Source organism: Spodoptera frugiperda, chromosome 9 (assembly GCF_023101765.2).
Source record: "Spodoptera frugiperda isolate SF20-4 chromosome 9, AGI-APGP_CSIRO_Sfru_2.0, whole genome shotgun sequence".
Lineage (NCBI taxonomy): Eukaryota > Metazoa > Arthropoda > Insecta > Lepidoptera > Noctuidae > Spodoptera > Spodoptera frugiperda.
The window spans coordinates 10327721-10348032 of record NC_064220.1 but is presented as its reverse complement, the minus strand read 5'-3'; the positions used below and the strand labels follow the sequence as shown (position 1 = coordinate 10348032).

General features: G+C 33.2%; 1 protein-coding gene across 5 annotated transcripts in view; it reads right to left on the bottom strand.

Annotated features, from left to right (window-relative positions):
* LOC118271303 (apoptosis-stimulating of p53 protein 1) overlaps positions 1–20312 on the bottom strand; it is a 119136-nt gene that overhangs the window by 16180 nt on the left and 82644 nt on the right. For 2 of the 5 annotated variants that reach the window (XM_050696094.1, XM_050696097.1), the window contains 2 exons: positions 18375–18405; positions 8186–8241 (listed from right to left, as the gene is read on the bottom strand). The gene's annotated coding sequence lies outside the window, so the exon portion shown is untranslated. Of the gene's footprint in view, positions 1–8185; positions 8242–18374; positions 18406–18943; positions 19025–20312 lie in introns of those variants that run through there. The other 3 variants (XM_050696093.1, XM_050696096.1, XM_050696095.1) reach the window with 2 other exon arrangements.

Sequence of the window (20312 nt, the reverse complement as noted above, 5' to 3'; positions counted from 1 at the left end):
AATAAAAATACGTTTTACAAATCATTAACTCAGTGTGAAAGGGCAAAAGAAAACATCGAAAAGTTTGAAATCGTCAACCCACATTGAGCAAGCGTGGTGATTATTGCTCAAACTTTCTCTGTATAAGAAGATGCCTTTAGTCAGCAATAGCTATTTGTATGCTATTGATGTATGATGATCAAAAATATGGAACATCAAAAACAGGTGTTCCACAAAATATTTCTGGAGAAATTATCTCAAAAACGAGTTGATACGTATCATCTGCTTGCAAGTAACATTTAACTCATAATATTTTGTACCGTTTCCAAGTGTCGCAGGTTCGATCTCATTCCTCGAGACAGCTGCATTTAGGGAGGTATGCGAAGAATGTCTTAAATAATTTTACCTACGTAAGAATGGTTTGGCTTAAACTCCATAGTTGACAGAGTGGTAGTGGAAATAGTTAAGAAGATTCAAGCTGACAAGAATCCCAGCTTTTTTTGGTTTTTCCAAAATTTCTCAGTAAAGGCTCACCCCCTATTACATGGGACTTATAACACGAATGGTGAGAAGTGGGTATACCTTGTATCGGCTTTACGTGCCGTAATGTGCACCTCTGCTTACCCTTCGGGGATAAAAGGCGTGACGTTGCAGGGCCCCGTTTCAATAAACGTAAAACAAACCCATACTAAGCCCTCGACCATAGACGGTTCTTAAAAGATTTGGAGTGGAAACTATTTTCTCTTTTACTCAACCGACATCACATCACCGCACGCCATTTAGCATTTCCTTTGCATAAACACCCATTAATTAAAAACAGTAAATTGAATTACAAAATTAAATGTAATTACATTACCAGACCCTTTAAAATAATCATGATAATTTCTCAATTATTATACGCTATATACAATTTGAATACATACTTAAATATAAGTATAATTGGCTTTGCAATAACTGTAAAACGCATATTTAATTTAGATAGTTGCATCCTGCCTTTCAAGACTGCAGATCAAGCTACACCAATTTCAAATTTCTCTATTCCATTTCGAACTTAAAACTAACTGGTGTTAAGGTTGTTATTACATTGAGAGATATTGTTAAATAGGTGTAGGTTGATGTGCAATCAGGTTTGTATATTTCAATCAGATATTATGTTATTTAATGAAGTTCATTTACCGCTAGTTGCAATTAGTTTGTAGTTGGTAGGAAACGCAACGTAATATCGTTGAAATAACGTATCCTGTCGCAGCGAGAACTAGGTCTGAGATAAAGTAACTATAATGATTGATCTGTGAAGTCTGTCCGTCTATAAAAGTAATATTCTATGTAACTATGCTACGAAGATGTAATAGCTAAGCTGTGAAACTATGTGTCCGTTTCCATTGATACTAAGCTGTGTAGCTGTGCGAGTAGGATGTGCTATGAAGATGCGCCGCCGCAAAGTAACAGCTGTAGGTACTCTGCTTTGCAGACAGCTATACTACCTGCGACCACCTTTCTATAGCGTACATCCACAGCACGAATCTTTCTATATAAAAACATAATATCTTAGTTGAACCCGTTTCTACCAGTGCTAAGCTATGTATACCAAGCCTGGACATATTGATTTATCGAGCTAGGATAGCTAGAGCCTTCAAGTCAAGTCAGCTGAAGATCCAACTCACTGGTCTGTAGTTGAAGACTTCATATTATTATGTCTATTATACTTAATAATTTCACGTATCACTGATAACGGTGATATTATGTGAACTTAATCATTTCATTTGACAGTTCTTTAAAATATCTGTTTAAAGCGGTAGCCATCTTGTTTTATAAATGTCAATCGTCACATATTTTCATTCATCGCACACTAAAAGCTATATCGAATAGTATATCACAGTTGTGTTCTTGATCTAATAACTAAAGGAGGCAAATAAATATTTTGTATGCACCGTCGCCGCCGTGGGACATAGAGTAAATAATATTAATACCTTGTATTTATTTCAACAAACACGTACTCTAGTGTACGTTCTGTAGAATGTATTGTTGCTAAAGACAGAAGGTTAAGAAATTGCATTTGATTTATAAGAAATTTGTAATTAATGGCATACAAAATCTTTTATTCTATATGATCTCATATCGTTTGTCACTATAAAACTATTTTATTTTAAGTTACAAGGCTAAACCCTCATTGACGTCTTTAAAAAATTAAGCATTATCTAATATAACCTACCTAATAACATTTCCTAAATGCCTAATTAATTCCTAATTATTTAATAACCGCAGAGAAAATCAACACGCGCCTTAAACTACAGAAGCGCCATCTAGCAAGCGCAAAAACGTATTTTTTATAGAAAACCCTTACCAATCATTTAACAAAAACTATAAATTGGAGACTAAACCTACTGTCTCTTGTTTCTCCTATGACATAGAACCCCGCGGTGGCCCACCGTATAATTTAAGGCGCAGCACACAGCTGACATGTGTTTCCTATCGATAATTTAGTAGCCTGTCAATAATAAGCCACGCTTAATTATCTTACTACTCTGTAATACTGGAATGGTTAAGGCGAATATCTAAAAAATCCATTATTTCGAATGTATTGGTTATTTATTTGTTTTAAGATATGGCATTGGGTTTAATTATATTATCATCGTTATTACAATCATGAAATAATCGAGTACCTATATCGAAATAACGGAGTTTACTGAAATATGTATATATTTGTAAAAACTAATTTGATATAATTTTGATTTTGAGATAGTTTCGTGATAGCACGAGTTTTGTGTTTTTGGTTTTGGACCTTAGTGGTTTTTGGTTGGTATTAAATATGCATTACATTGCATTTATTGTAAACAAATTAAAAAAAAAAGTATTGTGAAATATTCGACTCGTTAGTGTCTCATATAATATAATAATATGCAATACAGACTAAAGTTTGAACGCATTATAATTGTTACCAAAAATTTGGCACATTTCGACACATTTCTTTCGTTTTATTTTTAAACAATACCAATGAAAGACTGTAAATGCATTTATATTCACCTGCCAAGGTTTTCAATCACTAGTTTTTACTAGCATGTTATAAAATTCAGTATAGTTAGTCGACGCATTCTAAAAATCACAACAACAAAACTACTCAACATTTATTTCATGTTATCATGCGATTTCCGTCACGGAATTCCGTCATTAAAAACCGAAAGTTGATACTAAATGATCGATAAAAATTCACTTTGTTTTATTTGTAGGAAGTGCATTCTGTACAGGATTGGGTACCCTTAGTACGAGTTTGCTTTACGTTGAAAGAAAATAACGCGCTCTCTAATTGGCCAGCGTGAACGAACCAACCAATCAAAGTGCGCTCGTTAAACGTAAAACAAACTAGTACTAAGCCCTCAGGTGATGAAATATATCACCGGTCTATGACATTCCACTGTTGAACTACGTATCTAAGTTGATTTTCATCAGGTTCACTTTAGTCAGAGACCACTGTTGCCAGGTTTCTGTAAAGTGCGTAGTCTTTTAGGGTACCTACTTCCTAGGGTAGGTAGGCAGACTAGTCTACTATTAAGGTTCCCGTGACAAGAAACGGGTGATAACAACTCGTTGTTAGCATACGACGAGTAAAGTATATTTCAATTAAGTAGTATTCGTGTATATTGCTTCAGAACTCACAAAAAATATATAATTATCAAAAAGGAAATACTATTCAAAGAAGATATTGTTGAGGATTATCCGCCTTTAGTCTTACAAAGTTGCATTAAAATTACAATGAGAGCCAGTCGCCCCAAAGGGCCTCTAATACGTAATTGCAATTTATTAGAGATGTCCAAACACACTATCGATAAAACACATTCTCCAAAAAATAGTATAAATAATATCGATACTCAAACATCGATGGAAATGTCAGTTCTTTAGTGATGTGAAGTGTCGATGTGTGATAATATCGATATGAATGATCTACAGCAATCGATAGCCTAGAGCTTAAGCAATGCAGGTGTCGATAACTAGATCAATTATGTTCAAGCCATTATGCAGTTGTGGCAGGTACAGTCAGCTGATCATCTTATATTATTCATTTTGTTGTCAGTGGTAGATATGGACAAATTATTAAGCTATTTTTCTGGATATAAAAGCGTAATAAAAAATAAATTGTACTGTATTTTGTCATCATTAGAGTTCGATCATTATTTGTTAAACTTAGCGTCTTAATTTGAACTCTAAATTAAAGTAACCAAAGTCAATTTATGTTCTTACTAGTAATAAATATAATTAGCTTCAATCGAATCGACGCGACAATCTTTATTCCCCAGTAGCTAGTTCTTTCAACCATTCGACACAGAAGCAATCGACACAAAATTTCCATACAATCCCATCTCATTCTAACGTCTAAAAATCCGTGTTTATTTAATACAATTGTGAATGGAAGTCGGTTCGAATAGTACTCGTATAATCCCGGTAAGGCATTGCTTAATTACTTTGTGCAGTAATAAATCACTAATTAACGTTGATGAGCCATTTATTTTCTTAATTGCGACCCTTTATTGATTCATACCGGCACATTATTGAACATTCTTGGGTTTAAAACAATGGATTTAGGTCGGTATTGTGTTCAATGGAAGTTAGTTAAAATACCTACCAACGTTATACTTGACATGGTATAGTTATATAGATCTTTATATGGTGTATATCACAGGTGTGTATGTGGGTGTTATTAGAGACGAATGACCTGATGGTAAGCAATCGCCGCCCAGTGCGTTGGCGGCTTTTGGGGGTTAGAAATTAGAGGGTCGTTAGAGAATCGGTTAAGAAAGAAGGGGGTAATTGGGCCTCGGGTAACCTCACTCACACAACGCAAGCATTATTTCACGTCGGTGTTCTGTGAGGCTGTTTATCACTCTGTTCAAGAAGCATATGGATCTCCCACACTTAGAAATTAATTGATGATAATGATGACGTCTAATTTGGTTATAACAAGGATTTGATTCTATTCTTTAGTCTAAATACGTTTAGCACTTAAATATCAGACTCATAGCACAGTGGTTTGCAGAGTCAGTATAAAAAACCAAATAATTTTCGAAATAAATACTGCATGGTAGCATGTTGAAGAATTATAAAGTACTGCCGACCTGATTGTAGACCGCAAAAGATGAAAGATGCATACAATTTGTGTAGCATCGGACCTAGTTATACAGCTTCGTGTAATTTGCGCGCGCGCAGTAGTTCACTAGACGTGACGACCTCTCAATCAACTGTCGATACAGGCTGTTTGTAAAAGTGCTTATTTAGGTATGTTTCTTATTGTAATGGGTACCTATGTTATGTATATTTAGAAATAATGGTACTTATTTTTGTGTCATGAGTTTCTTTAATATTATAACAAAATCTCGAGCATTTTGCACGTTCCGCAGCTGCGGATTACCTAGCGGGTTTACCGGGGCTCCGGCTCGAAAAGCAGGAGTAGGAACGGTATGGTTTTTAGTCATTGGATGATTTTATTCCCTTAAAAATGCATTTTGCATTTCTCGTAAGCCATAAAATCGAATTTTGTACCATGAATTCAATTGAGAATTTTGAAATATGTCCTCAGATTTGACACTCAAGACCTTTTATTTAGCAATCGATCTTACTAACACATGGAGTGTTTATTTGCACAAAAATAAATAATTATGCAAAAAATAAAACTAAAACACGCTGTAGCCACACAGTGTGCAGTCAGGCAAGTTTTTGTGGCCACAACGCCGTCCTGCCCTAACTCGCAGCACGTTGCTTCGTACTTGACCAGTGTTTATATAAATAAACATTTTTTTGTCCACGACACGATGCCGGTTTGAACACTGTGCGTCCTGATCTAGATACGTAACCCTTTGTTTTGTTTTTGTTTCGATGTTTATAGGTAACGGGAGTTTACTGTTATTGCTATATTTTTAATTACTATCGAAGGTATAACAAAGGTTTTGTTGTAAAGTCAAAGTCAAAGCATTTATTTTAATTAATCCAAAATTGGGCACCTTTGAAACGTGAAAGTGAATTGTCCGTCTCTCTGTCTGTCAGTGAAGCTACGTGCTTGTTCCAAAGTATAGTTTCGAATGGAGGAATCTAAACTTAGAAAATCTCTTTATAAAAAATTACACTAGGTCCTCTGATAAATCCGGAGCTGCGGACTACCTAGCGGGTTTGCCGGGGCTCCGGCTCGAAAAACAGGAGTAGGAACGGGGTGGTTTTTTGTCAGTAAGAGTTTGATACTCCCTCTTGCTTCGCCTAAGACGGGAGAAGACATTGGATGATTTCTCCCACTTAAAAAAAGGTTCCCTGATAAGACCATTATGCTATTTTTCTTTTGTGTACCTATGAAATAAATAAAAAATAAAATAAAAAGAGTACTTCCACAAGATATCAAAACCTAAACCTTTAGGTACTTAAATAACGACTTATACGCGTAAAATATAGGTGTCCCAAAAAATTACTAAAAAACAAACATATTTGATACTAACTAAATCTTTATCGGTCGATAATAATAAATGTGACGTTTTTGTTACCTTCTTTACCTGAGATGAAGTTTTTAAGTTAAATATTTATAGCAGAATAAAAACCTTGATATTTAAAAAATAAACAAAAGTATTCAAAACTTGGGTGTGATGACCTAGAGTCAATATCCTAAAGGGGTGAACAGAGATGCTCATATACCTACAAAATTACATTTTCCTGCAAATTAACAAAATATAACCTATATATATATACAACGTGTAACAAAAAGGGGGTATACATATCAATTGCACGGCTTCTAGATAACATAACAAACGATATGGGAAGGGTTTTTTAAACTCATGTTTTCATGGTACCAAGTTATGAATTTTTCAAATCGCGCCGCCGCGTGATTCAAAATTAGGTAGACAGGTACTAGGCGATCAGATTGACAGAAGAAATGTTTCGTAATATTAGTGAGTGATCCCTGTAGTGTTGTGACATGTTTGTATGATTTAAAATCAAGAAACATGCGATACCAAGTATTTGGTACAAAAAAATTTTTAATCGTATTTTAAGCTGAAACTTCTTGTAGAGACTCTATTCAACCTGTATTCATCAGCGCTTCTTGATGTATATGGGTATTTTGTTACACGTTGTATATATATATATATATATAGTCCCTATATATATGCTATATAATCCTATATATATGTATATATATATATATAGGTTGTATTTTTTTATATATATATTAACAAAATTGCTCATTATGAAGAGTCTCTATGTGACTCGAAACTAGTAGAGCTTTTCTTCATTAATTTACGTGAGTAAACTATTGTATTTAGTATGTCTCACGATATTTATTATAAAAATATTCTTCAAATATGTTAGCATCCCGTGTAATAGGGAGTAAACCTAATAATATACAATGCACAATTCAAAACTTTACGATTTTACTGAAACTAAATGCTGAAAATAACTAAATACTATTATAAAATAATACTAAATACTGCTTTGTAACAGAATTTAGTAATTCAATAACACATAGGTTTTCATAACCATCTATATAAATAGATTTCGTAAATAACATATAACATATAAACGTATATGTTATAAAAGCAGTATAGGTATAATGACCAAACGTAAGACCAAATATTGCGCATGAGCATAATTATAATGCCTTCGAAACGATCATTATCGATCTGTCTATCTTTCTGTTTTAAAAAATAAAGCCGGAGACATTATCTGTGGCCCAAATCGCTTTTTCAAGGCTCAACTCTATACTATATGTAAACTTAATTACTAGTGAAACTAATGACTAACCGCCGTACTCAGAGTCATTTAATGCTTACTTAAATTATTCCTTAGTAACGATTTTATATGGAAAACAATTGCTAAGGACTGGGTTAAGTAACCATTAAATGACTCTGAGTGCGCGAGTTAGTAATAGTATGTTACCACATGGCAGTTAGTCGACTACTTGCTTAGTTCCCTTTTCATTAGTAACTATGTCTAACTGAAATTACACTGAAATTTCTTCTGAGGTCGTTTCATCTACTAACTCATGTAAATCATATAATAATCTGTTCAGTACTTTTTGAGTTTCTCGCGAATAAAAAAACATTCTCGTGTCGGTTTTTATAACAAGAAGTGAAGTTAATAATTGTGATTAACTGGTGGAAATTCAGTACAATGTAAATGCACCTCAGCTAACCTCTTCTAGTAAAATAAATGAGTTTTTTTCTAAAGTGTAACTTACCTCGACCCACTGTGTACAGTCACGGCGACATTTTCGGTGACTCTGCCAGGAGCGATCTGGTGACAAGAGAAAATCAAACTTTAAAATACATACATATATACTCTCGAAAAACATAACCCTCCTTCTGACGCAGTCGGGTAAAAAAGGGAGATAGGAATCATTATTTATTACAGCGTTGATTCTAAAGTAAATTGAAATATTTATAGAACTGTAAATTATGACTGCACGGTTGGCGCGGTGGCTTGGCAACTGGCTGACGTGTAACAAGTAGCGAGTTTGATTCCCGCACGGAGCAGTACTTTATGTGATTGACAAATAGTAGTTTCGGGCCTGGATTTGAAGTGTATGAGAACTAGTATATTTGTAAACTCACCCACGACACAAGAGAAAATCTGAATGTATGGCAAGGATTCTTTAAAAAAAGTATATTTAGTTGACAGAATATTCTGGTTCTGGTTCATCATCAAATTTTTACACCTGTATGTTATAAGTGACCACCTGACCGTCCATTCTAACGACTGAGCAACGCTACCTGATCCACCAAACATTAAGTAAACACCTTTTTCAAAGATAACATTAAAAATAAGTTTAAATGACAAGATACAGGTGTTGGATAAAAATTCAAGAATACATTTTTGATTGTCAGTATGTATATGTCAGGACAGTATATTAACTTAGTAAGTGATTGTGATAACATTTGGTATACAGACAGGGTATGAGCCGACTTGGGTGATAGGATACTTTTTATCCCACGGGAACGCGGGCAAAACCGCTAGCAGAAACTAGTTATTAATTATTAAATATTATCATATTATTTTGTTTTAGTTAAGACAATAATACAACTTTCTACAGTTAAAATAACGACTGAATACACAGAACAGTCATAAATCTTTAAAACTGCTAACTGAGCATTAAAGTACCTATCTACCTGAGTTACCGTACCTAAGTTATTTTTAACCAACAAATCTTTAAATATTTTAAACCATAAATAAATATCAGTTTTGAATCTTAAGTTTCCGCTGAATATAATAACAGCAATTACAGATAAATCAGTGTTAATTGATTTTATCGCCATTTATCATTTCAGTCGCAGTTATTAAATCAAATATACAGGGTGACTTTGAATTCGACGTATTCCTCTCGGGAGGTGATAGTACAACTAATTTCCTACAAAATTAGCCCTGAGGTCCTTGGGCGGAAAGTGGCTAGTTTCTGAGATATTCAACATTTTTGGTTTTGGTAAAAAAATCCCGAATTGATTACAAAAACATCAATAAATAAATAAATACTGGTTGGATTTTAGTAATTTTAGTTTTAATCAGTTGCTAATACATCAGTTATCATTTATAAATACTAATAATGGCAGACATATCATTCGTTTTAAAATAGCAAGTAATTTCTTATCAAATTTTGCTTTGTGTCACTAATTTGGTCAATATAAAACTGGATTTATTTAAAAAAATATATGACACTAAGCGTACAAACTATTAGAAAAACTTCCTTGGTTTATTAGCTACCCAGAAACGTAAAATAATTAACAAAATTCTCAAAAACAAATGAATTAATTGATGATAAGTAGAGTATAAGGAGAAAAACTCAATTACAAAAACATGTTATTTTGCTAAATTTTGTTCAATGTGGCCTCCCTTACGACGAATACATGCCCGAATATGCTTCCTTATCTCTATGACGGACACTCTTGGACTGAATATGCGTCTTATTTCGTCACTATCTTCAAATATGTTTCGGAGAAAAAATTCGATACACGGCCAATTCCGTCTGCACAAACAAGAAACTTCATGTAAAAATCAACCGTCGTTAGATTTTGGACACCGTGCATGCCATGGAGTTAGACCCCTGCCAATATAACGCCTGGAAACCGAGGTATCCAACCATTGCCGTACAGAAGTTCGATAGTGCGCTGGACAAACTAACACAACATCCATTATTAGCCCCAAAAAAGTCAACGAAATCCGAAAAAAGCAAAACCAACGTAAACAGTTCCACGGATACGGTTTTAATTCAAATGTTTGCATGGATATCATTAATAATTATTTAATTGGACCCTACTTTTCATCTAATAATTTAAATGGTGAGAATTATGAAGAATTTTTGAAGGAGCTAGGGTCATTGTTTTAAATTTGAATTTAGAAATAAGATGAATTAACTTAATCTACTAGTTTATTGAATTAACTTATTAATTTGATTGACGAATTTGTTCCACACGACGATTGTCAAGTGCACTATCGAACTTCTGTACGGCAATGGTTGGATACCTCGGTTCCCAGGCGTTATATTGGCAGGGGGTCTAACTCCATGGCATGCACGGTGTCCAAAATCTAACGACGGTTGATTTTTACATGAAGTTTCTTGTTTATGCAGACGGAATTGGCCGTGTATCGAATTTTTTCTCCGAAACATATTTGAAGATAGTGACGAAATAAGACGCATATTCAGTCCAAGAGTGTCCGTCATAGAGATAAGGAAGCATATTCGGGCATGTATTCGTCGTAAGGGAGGTCACATTGAACAAAATTTAGCAAAATAACATGTTTTTGTAATTGAGTTTTTCTCCTTATACTCTACTTATCATCAATTAATTCATTTGTTTTTGAGAATTTTGTTAATTATTTTACGTTTCTGGGTAGCTAATAAACCAAGGAAGTTTTTCTAATAGTTTGTACGCTTAGTGTCATATATTTTTTTAAATAAATCCAGTTTTCTATTGACCAAATTAGTGACACAAAGCAAAATTTGATAAAAAATTACTTGCTATTTTAAAACGAATGATATGTCCGCCATTATTAGTATTTATAAATGATAACTGATGTATTAGCAACTGATTAAAACTAAAACTACTAAAATCCAATGAGTATTTTTTTACTTATTGATGTTTTTGTAATCAATTCGGAATTTTTTAACAAAACCAAAAATATTGAATATCTCAGAAACTAGCCACTTTCTGCCCAAGGACCTCAGGGCTAATTTTGTAGAAAATTGGTTGTACTATCACCTCCCGAGAGGAATACGTCGAATTCAAAGTCACCCTGTATATAATATATACAAGTCGTTACATAAACTATATAACGTATATAATAAATTTTATCTCTAGTCCCATAATTTAGCGACCTCCATTTACAAAGTAAATAATAATTATTTTTCCATTCACTTCCTCAGAATTAAAGTTATACAAATTATTCGTTTGAAAATATTGCTTATCCTATTGACTAAATACCAGTACTTTAGTTTAGCTCCAGATTTATTTTATTTATTTATTTAATTGAATAGAACGGTACAAATCAATTACACTAATATACAGGTGAATTAAAGTTTTTTTAAACACCAGACTTCTGTCAGCGCCCTCGGCTATGTCTAGGGATCGAGCCACACAATTACCTTTGTTTGTTACTGTACACATTTTTTCGGGATAAAAAGTACCAGTAGCATTGCATATGTTAAGTTCCAGAGCTGCGGTCTAGCTAGCGGGTTTACCGGGGCCGGCTCGAAAAGCAGGAGTAGGAACAGGGTGATTCTCAAAAATGAGGAGAGTTCTCAATTCGGCCGGTATGTTTTTTTAATCAGTAATGGGAGAATTCATTGGATGATTTTCTTTCCTTAAAATTATATTAAAGTATTGCATCAAGATAGAAATAGAAACCAAAATTTATTTAAAATGTATATCACTAAATATACCTAATATAAATGCTAACTTAAATCTCTTACAAAGTAACCTAGTACTACATCACTCAACTAAAGTAGAGTCCTTACTACATCTAATTTGAATCTTTAAGCAATATCCGTCAACTATCCAACATAAGGGCATAGCCTACATACTGCACATGCGCACCCAACTGTGGACGTAATGATAGCAAAAAATATATCTAATTGAGATTTACTTCGACCTATCGTATTCAAAGAGGATGTTTATGTATTAATTAGGTTTATTAGTCTAGATCTACTGTATTAAAATACTGGTCAATTAAATTAAACCAATATACCTATAGATGTGGGGATGAGCCTAACGTAGGGTACTCTATGTGAGCCTTTTTTTAATGGGGGATATCATCAAATGACTTCTCCCGCCTTGAACAGTGCGAGAGAGAGACTTTCAGAATCTTAATGACTAAAAAACCACCCCACTCCTACTCCTGATTATCGAGCCGGAACCCTGGTAACCCGCTAGGCAGTCCGCTCCGAATACTCTATGTTAGGTTAATATTTTATGTTCCTGTCTTTCATAGTCAGAAAAATACAATAATATCACTTTTTAACAAGTTTACCCTTTTAAAAATTCCAATGCTCATTTCGTAACTGTAATAAAATTATAAAAATAAAACAGTATATCTGAATAAAATCCATATATTTTTGTTACCACTACATAAACAGACGCCCAAGTCTTGCAATTTAGAAATACTTATCGATCTTTTTTCCTTTAGAATTAAACTAATTAATAAAGATTACGACAGTCGAGTAAATAGGTCTCGGAATCGTCTACGACACGCTCATTACTCGATTCTACTCGATTTATATCGAGTTAATCGGTTAAGGTTCGGACACACTAGTCGATTAATTTTAGTTTCGTTGCAATTAAGTTAATTGGCAATTATCTAAGTATTGTTTATATCTTTGTGTGATGTTTTCTTAAATTTTTTAGGGTTTATGTTTAGGGTCCTGTACTTATTTTTTTTATTTCTATCTAGCTACTGAGATAAAATAGGAAAAAAGGAAAGAAGTCAATATGGTAGTGTAAATTCTCTACACATTTAATATTTTTTAACCAATTAGTTCAAACAGTAAGTAAAGTAATCAAAACAAGAACGCGTTCGGCGGTCTGATTGGCCGGTTCGAGCTAACCAACCAATCGTTTTGATTACTTCAAACGTAAAGCAAACTCGTACTAAGGGTACAGAAAGGTTAATTTGATAGGAAAATTGTCTGTGTTCCGAAGCGACAGCAGCTACCTAAGTAGATTGTAGTAGTATTGATTTATGTATCGAAACGACCGAGTAGTCGATAAAACTCATCGAATGTTTGCTCGTTGAACGACATTATGACATGCCAAAGGTTAAAGCTTTATAACCGAACATAGTTTTTATAAAACTACCATAAAAACGACTTAAGCTTTCCGAGTTCACTTTTTATAACTTTTTAGCGTGAAACATGGAACTTATTTTCTGATAAAAAACGTTCTTAATCTGTCAATTTTGGATTGAGATCAGTAATTAAAATTAGCAAGTAAATAATGTATTAGAATAACTACAACATAAATTGTGAAAAAGTGAGTGTACATTGTACAGTGGAAAGCCGTGCCGTAATATGCACCTCTGCCCCTCCGGAGATAAAAGGCGTGACAATATAATAAAAAATCAAATCAATTAACATTTTTACAATGACATAAATAGTATAAAACCATCATTTCTATAAAAGATTACGAATCTTACACACTTAGCTAAAATCGATTAACCAAACCGAGTTGTGTTCCCACCTTTACTAGAGTATCGAGTTTCATTCGATTGCGTAACCATAGTGGCGAGTTCTCGATTATAATCGGACCGTGTAAACGGTTTATGCTGGGTATTAAATATCCCGGGATTTGAAATTAATATTGTATTTTATTTGTTTCCGAGTTTGAGATTTTGTTGTGGGTATTTTCTTGCATAATTGTGGTGATGGTGATGGGGATTAGATAGACAGAAACTGGTTTAAGAAAAGTGGTTTGCTTTAAGGTGTTTGCAAAGAGATGTAGATATTTCTGCTACTGTTTTTCAAATATTCTCACTCCTGGACTATTTCTTAAATATGTTTCTTTTTTTATAAAATTTTGCGGGGCTGAGTCGTTCAATGACTTCTCTCGTCTTGAATGAGGCAAGAGCGAGTGTCAGACTCTTACTGACTAAAAACCACCCGTTCTCACTCCTGCTTTACGAGCCGGAACCCCGGTATTAGTCTTAAAACCGTTTCTGTTAAATATGAGCCTGTTGTTTGGATTGCATATTATTATCTAATTGTCTAATTCAAAGTCTACGATATACCATATGACCAATACTAACTTAAATCATAAATACATTAAATGCTAATTAAAATAGTCCCCTGAGTGAAATGGAGAGAAGTATTTTTTTATCCTATAGTTAAGGCTCTTGATTGCCTTACATGACATTACCCAATTTCAATCTTCATGCGACACTACACTATGCCTGCGTGACCATTAAAATAATACCCACTCTAGTAATACTACCTCCATAACAACGAGTTATTGTGACATAAATCTATGACACTAATAAGGCAAAATAATTACCTAAATTAATCTATAAAGTACCATATTTAATTGGCCTACTAGAGAAAATAACCAACAAAAGAGGTTATGTAACACAAAATAATTTTAAGACAACAATAAATCAAAATCACAGTCTTGTAAACTGTCACTTGAGTGTCACTTCTAAAATCTTTTAATCTCTGTCCTAGTTCCATAACCATTTTAATGAGACACTTATAAATACAAGCCATAAATCACGATAGAGGTCAAGATTTGTTGGTCATTTTTTCGATTTCATTACGCACTTAGAGCTACTGGAAGTGTTAATAATTGCCGGCTTAAGGCTCAAAGATTGCGTGCGATAGGATTATAAATTACAGACGTGGACCACCCTTGACACAGATTAGCAACTGTCGTATCTAGCCGAGTTGTTTATTATTATATCTTTGTCATTTATTGTTTCTCACGCTACGGTTTTATAATAGACTGGTTATTAGCCCGGTTTTGCCCTTAGGGCTAAAGAAGAAATAAGTATGACCAGTTTTTTTTTATAAGTCCGTAAACGAGCAGACGGATCACCTGATGATAAGCGATCGCCGCCGCCCATGGACGCTCGAAACACTAGAGTTATTACAAGTACGTGGCCGGCCTTTTGGGGGTTAGTAAATTAAGGGTTTTTGGGCAATCGGGGATTGGGAAGGGGGTATTTGGGCCTCCGGTAACTTCACTTACACAACGCAAGCGTTGCTTCACGTCAGTTTTCTCTTCTTACTTAAACCTATAATGCAATATATGATATGGATATGATACATACAATTTATACAAGAGATGATGTGCCATTGTCTCCACGACTAGCTACATTGCCCTCAGCAAAGCTTATAAAGCAATCTTCTCTTTCATACTCTCTATTAACCTATATACTACCAAAATCACACTCTAATACATCAAGCCGTTTAGACACAAATGGCTAACAAACGAACCAACACATAAACAATCTTTATTATTTATATGAATAACTACTTTGACAGTTTCATTTTAATGAGGCCTAGTTAGTTAGTTACTTGTATAAAATATATTTCATATTCTATATTTATATAGTTGCAGGTTGTGTTAACAGTTGCAAATGATAATAATAATACTATATCTAGTATTTATTGGGTTTTAATTAATAAAATGAATAAACTATGAAGTGTTTGTGGCAATATGACAGTTTATGTAGGTTGGAAAACTGAACTGTGTTTTGTATACTCAAGATTTGTTGAAATATAAATATTATAATACTCTATACTCTACTATATGTTTACTCTACTATATCTATACTCTATCACATCACATCAAAAGCCTGTAAGTAAATGGTGGGAAATGGATGATGTTCTCCCTTAAAAAAGCCCAAAACCTCTTGTCAAGAGATCGAAGTGTACTTTCAGGTTGATCTGATCTGACTTATCAATCATTTGTTTAATAAAAAATATATTTTATTTTTTGCACCTTCTCAGCGTAAAATAATAACTATTAAGTATCAAATTAATTACATAAGTACATAATGATCCATGTAATTACCAATATAATATTTAAGTCATCAAATTAATAAGAACAAAAAACCCGTGACGTAATCGAGAAAGCAGAATGTAAGGTAAATGTACCAGTTATGGCCTCGCTAACTAATTAATTATTCTAATAATATTGTTCCTGTGTAGGGTTAAATCACTATTATTATATTGCTACTGCTATTATATGCAACTTGACTTATATTTAAGGGAATTTTATTACTATTTTGACGTAAATGCTATATAACTATGTACCAGATGTTACTATGTCTGTTTTACCTTCAAGTTGTCCCATTGAGGCAGTCACCGTTTGGCGTAAATCACAGTAACTATAAAATAACTTTATTTATGTGTGACACGTGCCACCCATACTAATATAAAAGTTATATATATTTATAGTTGTTATATATCTTCTTTTTATATGTGTTTTCTTTGTTTGTTAACTATAAAATTGAATATTTTTTTGTCATGTCGTGAAATTTGAGTTTCGAAATGTTGTTGAATTTTGTTTTATAATTAGATACGAAAAATGTTTTATTTGATTATTCAACTAAACTACAGCACATAAGTAAAATTAAATCATTGTATTATTAAACATTTTACGATAACCAATGGGAATAAAGTTAATTAATTTTACCATAATCTAGGCTGTTTAGCAACAAAAATGCAACAGATTACGCAATAATTAAGAAATACAGTAAAATGTGGCAACATTACATTGCCAGTACTAACTAACTAACTAAGGATCTATAAAACTAACGTCCAATGCTTTAACTGCTCGTAAACACTTTAATGATATGGATACTAAAATTAATTATACTCTAGTTACTTTTGGTTTCAGTTAACTAGCTAGTACTGATACTAGATTTTCTCAATGACTTTATCTATCTGTATACTGTATGGGGCAATCTCTTATGAATAAATTTAATCATATTTGTTATAATCTTGGCTGAACACTCTTTACAAATACGGCATTATAACAGCCGGCACTTATTTTTGCTGTAAAGTAACGCTAATTAGGATATTTTAATTCTACATGATCTGTTTTTTTGCCTCGAGGAGTAAATTACCTATTATTAGCACAAAATTACTAAAATCAATGTCGTCGATTAAAAAAATATTTGAAGAAGACATCCAGTACACCCGAGTTTTTGAAATTCTAGAAAAAAAAACTGATTTTGCACCCTTAGTACGAGTTTGCTTTACGTTTAAAGTAATCGAAACGAGAGCGCGTTCGGCGCTCTGATTGGTTGGTTTATTCAAGCCGGATCTGTATTTAAGTATACAGATTAGTTAGTACTGAATACATACTATACACTAAAATATTAAATAAATACATAATGCAAGTACCTAACTAAGAATAAATAAATGGGTACATTAGTAATACAAAATAGAAACGATCTTGTTTCAAGGTTTTACAATTAATAAATAATTTTATAGTAAACTATAGACACAGACAAACCAAGAAACTGTATTTAATTTGTTTAATTAAAATTTTAAATAGTTATTCGTAGTTAATATGCATGTAATAACGTAAACAGCTATCATTGGTCGCTTAGTTTCGAAATTAATTTATTTTAATGAAAAAATGTTAGACCGAAATTACTGATGTTTTATTTCTAAATAGAATTTTACATTAGGTATAAAGTTTATATTTTTTTACAAGGAATTTATGGAAAACTATAACTTAGTTTAATATAAATTAGTATGTAAGTAAGTAGATATCTATAAGCTTCCAATAGGATTTAAGCAGTGAATTTGTATCAAGAAAAATCACCATGGTAACGAATTTCAACAAACTCGAACGACGAATTTAAAATCGATATCACGATGTAATAACAGTAACAACACGTAATAGAATCAATAAGAATAACAATTATGATTTAATCGTCACTAAAAATGCATCAAAAGCCTAAAAAACGTACTTTAAAAATGATGACGTCATTTGTCATTAAAAAAACAACGATAGAACACCCAACAGCCCCAGGTAATGATGTTTGATAAGTCACACAGTAATTTTAATTATCGTCCACATAAAAGGGTGACCAACCCCTAAAAGGGTAACAGTATAGGGGATCGCCGACCGTATTTCAATTCTATAAAAAGCCTAAAATAATCGCTTTAATGAAATTAATCCTTAAAACGTTAAGATTGGTGAGATAAAACAAATATTACAGTGTTTTTGCAAGTTTATTCAACAAACATGTACAAAAAGTGAGCAGTGTTCAGAAGAAAAAAAGAAAATGTGCATAAAATAAAATAAAAAGTTAGGAAAAAAGCTTGAATTTTTAATTCCAATGTACGATTTGCGCATGACTATAGTCTGGTATTGAGTTTTTGTCGTGTCGCAAAGTCGTTGCAATGGTAACCATCTCTACACACATCTTACCTTTTTCCATGGTTGAGCTTTGGTTGGTTTTCTGTGAAAATAATTGAAAATTGTTACTATTTGTTGAACATTTTCTAAAAGTATATGTTAATTTGAGAAAAGAAATGCAATGGGACATTTACCTTAAACTATTATTTTTGTATTGAATTGAACATTTGGTAAAAGTATTTTTTATTTTGAGAAGAGAAATGTAATGGGACGTTTACCCTATACAATTTTTAATTGCAGTTGTAACGGAAAAATATGTTCGAATTTTGAAAATTAAGTAAAGTAAAAGATGAATGTATTAGAATTTAGTAGAACAATAATTTTAAACGTAGTCCTAATGTTAATCAACATTTTATTTAAATCAAACGGTCACTACAAAATGGAAATTCAAAATGGCGGATTCCGTTCCAAGAAAATGAATGGAAAACTGCGCACACACCTTTTACCGAGAAACGAAATTAAAATACATGAATATTTAATTGAATACCGATTTAAAATGAAATAAAATTAAAGATTTAACACAAGAATAAACCAATGACGTAATAGAAAGACTTTAAAAAAAAGGATTTAGTGGGACTTACATGGCGGTCTCCAAGTATACCCTGAGCCATCCCTCCAGGATATGAACCGGTGTTGCTCCCAAGGCATCTCTTACAAGAATGAGCTGTGGGTTTATACCACGACATGAACGATCCCATGGGGTGATACCACTACCACCAGGTGAACACCACCACGCATGCGCCCGAAGGGTGGGGCAGGTATATTGATTATTTCTACCCCATTTTCATGATGGTTCTGATAAGACCACACGGTAACTTCGACAAATTGCTAGTGGGTGGTGATTTCTGAACTATGTGTATTAATTATGTAGCACACAGAATAGAATGATTGATAGAAAATGTTCTAGAGCGACTATTGTACGGGAATCATTGTCAATTTCTATGTATTTGGTCTTTTGTTTGGTATCATGAATCGATAATTTCGATTCAAATATATTTTCATTGTGTTCCTACGGTGTAAGGCGTAGCTATTGAACGCATTTGGTTTATTATGTATGTGGTATATAAATATAATGGGGGTTTTAGTAGATTGAGCTTTTTAATTTAGGTTTAGAATGTGTTGGGGAATTCAAATCGATTCTTGCCTTTCTTTATATATATATATTCCTGTATATAAGGAACCGGAGCTGCGGACTGCCTAGCGGGTTACCGGGACTCCGACTCGAAAAGCAGGAGAAGAAACGGAGTGTGTAAATTCAGTAAGAGTTTGACACTCTTGCCATAGGATCATATACCCCCCTCAAAAAAAGTATATAAGGACAGTTCACATCCATCAGAATCTCTGTAGGCAGATATTAATGAAGTTTAAAATTGGAATCAGCCCACTATAGTCGGTAAATACTTTTTAATTTTTAATAGCCGTCCATGGTACATAGCAACTAAACTTTTTTATATACTGTATCAGTCCATATTGTAGGGATATTTAACAGCTATTCCTTCATTGATATATTCAAAATCGTTCAGATCTTCTGTACTTCTTGTGTTTTATAACTATCAATCATCATGCAGGTACTGTCACTCCACCTATCTGGCGGACGCCCTGTACGTATACCCCAATGGTTATACGTTCCTCGACAAAATATGATCAGCCTTCACTGCTATTTTAGTTCGTTAATCCTTTTAAATCTATGTTCTAATGTAATACTTTAATTTTATCTTCCCAATTCCCGATTCCCCAACAACCCTTAAATTCCTGACCCCCAAAAGGCCGGCAACGCACTTATAGCGCCTCAGGTGTTCATGGGTATTGAACGATTGTTTACCAGCAGGAGATACGTCTGCTCGTTTACCGGCTTATAAAAATGTATATCTCGATGATAGCTTCGGTTCTCTTTCGGATTAACTTTATTTTACCACTGTTTACCTCTCCTACGAAACTAAGCTTGATAAT